Below are 6,000 nucleotides of genomic sequence, written 5' to 3' on the forward strand. Positions count from 1 at the left end.
TTACAATTTCATTTCATAGAAAAAAAATAGGAGGCGTTAGAATTATTAGTAAATATATTTTTCTTGCAATGTGGGATAGCGAATCCAGGACCTTACATGCTAAGCAAATACTCTAAGGCTGAGCTACACCTACAGCCTCATAATTAACATTGTTTAAGGGAAAATGGGATCAATTTTATAGCCCTCACATTGGATTATATTACAGATGGATTAAAGTATCATTTTAATGATAAAAATCGCATAACTGGGGCCAGCAGAATGGCTCAGCAGGTAAAGGTGCTTGCTGTCATGTCTGATGAGTTTAATCTCCAGGTGCAGAGAACTGACTCCCATAGGTTGTCCTCTGACCCCCACATTCATATACCATGGCATGTACATGCGTGGACTGTGCACACCACCACCGCCACACAAAATCTATTAAAAAAAATCAAATATCGCAGCAACTTATAATAAAATTATGTTTTTAGAACAGTGTTAGTATTTTAGAACAGACAAAATTTATAAGATTATTACCATATTTACTTACAAAATTAGATAATTTTATGTGAGACTGTAACCTTAATTTAAAAAGGCAGACATGTAGGGGAAAATATCTTTTCAATATCTTTATTGTAACTGAAAATGATTTACATATATAGTTCACACAAGTTGAAAAGGAAAACATTACGATCTTACAAGACATATGGGCAAAGGATACTACAGATGTTTTTCAAACAATGAACCACACACAAGAAATAATTTTGTTTCCATGAAAAGAAATATAAGCCCAAACAAGTGTGCATGCAACCTGAACAGGAGAACACTGCCCCCTACTGGCAGGTGAGGAGAGACTGAGGGTGTAGCTTTGGCCCCAGGGAGCAGTTTGATCTATGACATCCAAATGCTCCCAATTTTTGGACCTGGTATTCAAACTTAACATCCTTGGTCTTAAGAAATAATTCAAAATATAGTGCAAAAAGATGCTGACTGCAGCATTACTTATAATGTTGGAAAGCTGGATGCCACATGCTCACGAGCAAAGATATATACGCATATTCACCAGACAGAATAATCCAGCCAATTATTAAATAATAACCCTAAAGACTAGGTAACAGGAAAAACAGATATTTTGCTATCAGACAGGCACGGTGAGGAACTATGTTCATATCAAGATGAAGAGGAGTGTATCAAGACAGGAACTGCAATGGCTATTGGTATTTTTTTTTTTTTTTGGATGACTTATTTGCTACTAGTATTTGCTGTTTTATTGCTCTTATAATACAACTGAAAATAATCTACAGTTTGCATAAGCTGATGGAGCATGGTATAAAGACATGGTCACATAAGGAAGAAACCAGTGATATCTCTGAAAGTGAAGACAAGTGCAATTAGAAGCTAATTGCCCCATTTTCCTTTCATTTGTGAGAAACAATCCTTTGTGCAAAGCTTGCATGGCTCACGTTCACCTGCGTACCTTCTTTGTTGGTCACAGAAACATGGTCTCTTAGAATGGGCAGAGCCTCAGATCAACTTATGATAATTCTTATTAATTCAAGAATCAGAAGTACATACCCATTACAAATAACTATTCACTTTCTGACTGGCTTAATACTCCCATGGAGCATACTCACCTCACAAACGGGCTGCCCAGGGTGCATCTTCTGAGGCAGTTAGACTTTCCTCTGAATTTCATTCAAAGCAGGGTGTCCTAGTCTAGTTAGTCAGTCACTCTGTTCCAACTAAGATTTCAAGCCACAAATCACAACCCAAGGGCCTTGAGGCCATCATTCTTTCTCGCAGTAGGACATAGGAGACCACTTCTATTCATTGAAAATATATTCTCAAAACTAAAATATAGAAACTCTACTAATTAGGAAAAATTATAAGCAAACATCAGTTCCCTTCAAAAGTGCTACTGAGGGTTGCCACACTGCTCCCTAAAGACCTGATTGTCATTAAAAGATGGATAGTCTCTCTCTAGAGTCCATCTCCTTATTATATGAGGGTTTCTGGTTGTTCCAAATTTCAGCAGAAGTGGAAGGCTGAGATGCTAGCAAAGGAGGGCTGGGGAGTTCCAGACCTGGCCCCTGGGGTCCTCTAAAGGGTGGCAGGCAGTTATTTTTTTTCACCAAGACTCAGCCCACTTCAGGTGTGTTCCTGTTATTTCACTAGAAGTGTGTAAAGGCTAAATATAAAGCAAAGTAGAAACCGCATATTAAAAATGGAGAATGGGGGCCAGCAAGAGGATGAAAATATTATCCCAGGAGGTGAAAGGTGTAAGTGTGGGGGAAGGAGCCCACAGACAGAGGGAAGGGGCAGGAGCGATGTTTAATTCTTCTCTCGATCTTGGATTTTAAAACTTAGTATTCCCCAAAGCATATAGCCAGACTATATTTTTGGGCAAAATGATGTGCAAGTCTTAGATACACTGGATTATTCTCCAGGAGTGGCTGAGGGCTGGAGTGGTTAGGGTTGGTCCCTTGATAAGACCAGCAGTCACCCAATGCTGGCTCAGGGAGGCCCTCTGAGAGGACCAGCATGCATGGCTGACTGTACAGTAACGGATCAGACAGAAGGTCCTCTGCCCAGCAGGCAAAGAAGTGCACACCCAGCCCGAGGGGTCCTGGCTCTGGCCTGGCATTTCTATTTCTACCCCAACAGTTGGGCTGTCCCTACCTGGGTTCTTTTTCTAATCTAGGCTCCCCGCAGGAACTAAGAAGCCCAAGAACCAAACCCAGGTTTGGCACAACCAGCCTTTCTCCACTGTCTGGACAGGAACTGTTTGTTCACTGCTCCGCCTCCACTCCAGCAATCCTCTAAGACTTTCTGCTGTTGACTATATGTGCAGACTGCCACTGGCTTTCATGGTGACCCAAGCTTTGCTGAGGAGGATCAACACTTTCTCCAAACACAATAACCTCTCTTGAGGAGCTGTTAAGACACCCTACCAGACTATGAGCAACTCATCTGCTTTCTCATTATTAACAGCTGTCTTAGATCCTGTACCTAGCATCAGAGCAGCAGGGCTCAGGCTAGGCGATCATTCACAGCTCCCACTGCAAATCACAGCCCTGCTCCAAGTAATTACCAAGTGCAGTATGCTAACAATACTGAGCTGGCCAAGATAAACCCCTGGATTTGGTTTAGTTTTTGGTGCCAAGTAACACACAGCTGATTAAGGTGGCTCACAGATGCACTGAAATCATCTGGTTATTCTTTGCCTCTCCATTTACTGCCCCTCCCCACAGCCCCGGCAGGCACTGAGAGAGATGACTTTAGCCAGACCATGTGTGGAGATGTGAAAAGTGTTTACAGTTCTGAGCAAGGAGCTGTACCTTGCAAACAGTCTCTGGATTGTTGACTCACCAAACTGTGACAGCATTTTAATAAAGCTGTGACTTGTGCAGGAAACAGGATGGTTTTGCTGCTTCCTAGGTGGAGAGGGGCAAAGGGGAAGACAGAAGAATGTTTCATGTTTGCAGAGCCTGTGGGAACAATCGCCAAGTGGAGGTTACCAAAGGCTCTGGTGAGAGGTCTTACCAGAGATCTGCACTGGAAAGGGGGGGTGAAGTTTTAGTTACGATACACCAAGCTGAGCTGAGTAGGATGGAAAGTCCAACTCAATTCTCAAACAGTGAGAGAAAAATACCTTGATATGTTTCTTATGCTTGCTCATTCTGTCTGTGTCATATTACTGGGGTTCAAAACTAGTAGATGAGATGGCAAAACAAGAAAAATATTCATTCAAGGAAAACAAATATTCATGGAGCAGCTAATGTAGGCTCTGCAATGAACTAGGTATTGAGTGGATAAGACTGGCCATTTCCAGTCAGAGAGGAAGGCAGACATAGTCCCAAACCTGGAGTAGACGCTCCCTAGTGACAGCTCCTTTTGACAAACTTTGTCTTAGAGAACCTCTCTGCCTCAGTGTCTCCTCACTGGATTGTGGTCTTTCTAGCCCATGCTCTGTGCTATCTATCTGAACACTGCACGATTACTGCAGAGAGTCTGGCTTCATCTGCCCGGGAGAGGCAAACTGTAGGTTTTCCCAGGCTCTCCACGTAAATCAGAGGATGAGCTGGGTCTGGAACAGTGGACCCAAGTTAGGAGATTGCCAAGTGGTGCTAAGTTCCACTCTCTTGTCAGGAGGGTGTGTCTTTTCTGCAGGTGACCCATAGGCCATTGGGGCCCCACTGCATGACACAAGCTACATGAAAGCCTTTCTGATGCTGGCTTATTCTGGATCTTTGTCATTATACTCTCCTGCTGAGGCATCCTGAATCCTATTCATTTCCCTTTCCTTGGTGCTTAGTACAGGGGTACATGGTAATTGTCTGGTATTGCATGAGGGAGTCTGCTCTTTTCCTACTTCCGAGTCCTGCACTTGGGGGTAAACATGATATTATGGGCAAAGTGATACCAAAGTTGATTGTCAAAACAGAGAAACTACAAACCATATCCACAGCAGGGTGACAAAGACAGTCAATGGAGCCACTGCAGGCAACCTGGGACTGGGACGGAGCTGCTGATGGCTTCTGGCTGTATGCAGGCTAATGACTTGTTCTTGTGTTGTGGGAAACTAGCTATTTGCCCCATTTTCCCAAGCAGCAGGAAATTCTGAGCAATTCTAAGCAGCAGGAAAATGTCCAGGATTCTCAGAAGTTTAAAAATTTTCCTTAAACTTTTTTTTTTTTTAAATTTGAGATAGGCTGGGTATGGCTATTCAAGCCTTTAATCCCAGCACTCAGGAGGCAGACAGATCTCTATGAGATGGAGGACAGCCTGGTTTATATAGTGAGACAGATCTCTGTGAGATGGAGGACAGCCTGATTTATATATTGAGTTCCAGGTCAGCTGGGGCTACAGGGAGACCCTGTCTCAAAAATAAATAAGTTAAAAAAATACAAGGGGTGTGAATAAGGGGAGGCGGGTCAAATATGACCAAAATATATTGTATGAAATTCACAATAATTCAATTAAAAAAAGAAAAAGATTGAGATAGGATCTTGTTATTCTGTCCAAACTGGCCTCAAACTAGTAAGGACTCTTTTGCCTCTGATTCCTGAATGCTGGGATTACAGGCTGCGCCGGTACACCCTGCCACCATGAAGTTCCTAGGAGTAAAGTCTCTGACTCCCTGACATGTTACTTCTGAGCTTTTCTGGTTATATTTACTTATTTATTGATTGATAGATGTGTGTGTGTGTGTGTGTGTGTGTGTGTGTGTGTACATGTGCTTGTAAGCATGTGAAGGCTGGAGGTTGATATCACTTCCACCCTAGTTTTTGAGACAGTGTCTCTTACTGAATCTGGAGCTTGTGGTTTTAGTTAGACTAGCAGTGAGTGCCAGGCAGGGATCTTCATGCCTCTAACTTTCCCACCAGCCCTGGGGTTATAGACCCATTCTGCGGGGTGCTGGGGATCTGAACTCAGGTCCTCATGTTCACACGGTAAGCCCTTTACCCACATAACCGTCCAGGTCCTGGTTTGTTGTTTTTGCTTGCTTTTCAGAAATACCTAGAAGCCACATTTTCAGAGACTAGGAAATAACACAATGGAGTAAATCTTTCCTAATTTGAAGACAGTAAACCAGACAGAGGAGGAAAATATTCAGAAATTCTGTCACCTGAAATATTAAAAAGGCAAAATGCTCTCTCTTTCAAATGTTAAAAGTTTTAGAAGGTATTTTTGTGTACTTTGACCTGAGAGTGTGTACACACACATGGGGTCAGGGCGGGGAGCATTAACCAGTAGAAGGGGCAGTTTGAGTGAGGCCTGAAACTATGGCTTTTTGATCTGTCCTGCCAGCTCAAATTTTAAAACTAGTGACATTCTACTGCCACCTTGTGGCAGCTTCTAAGAAGCATGACCTGGGCAGCTTAAAGAAACTAAGCTAAAAGCCACCCCAGCAGCCCAGGGAGATGTTACCTGTAAAAAGATTAGAAGGAAGAATCTTGCTTTCTTATTTAAAAGGATCACATGCTTCACATCAGTTTGGTTTCAAAAAGACCTCAGGTCTTA

The sequence above is a fragment of the Nannospalax galili genome, unplaced genomic scaffold (assembly GCF_000622305.1).
Source record: "Nannospalax galili isolate Female #2095 unplaced genomic scaffold, S.galili_v1.0 scaffold690, whole genome shotgun sequence".
Lineage (NCBI taxonomy): Eukaryota > Metazoa > Chordata > Mammalia > Rodentia > Spalacidae > Nannospalax > Nannospalax galili.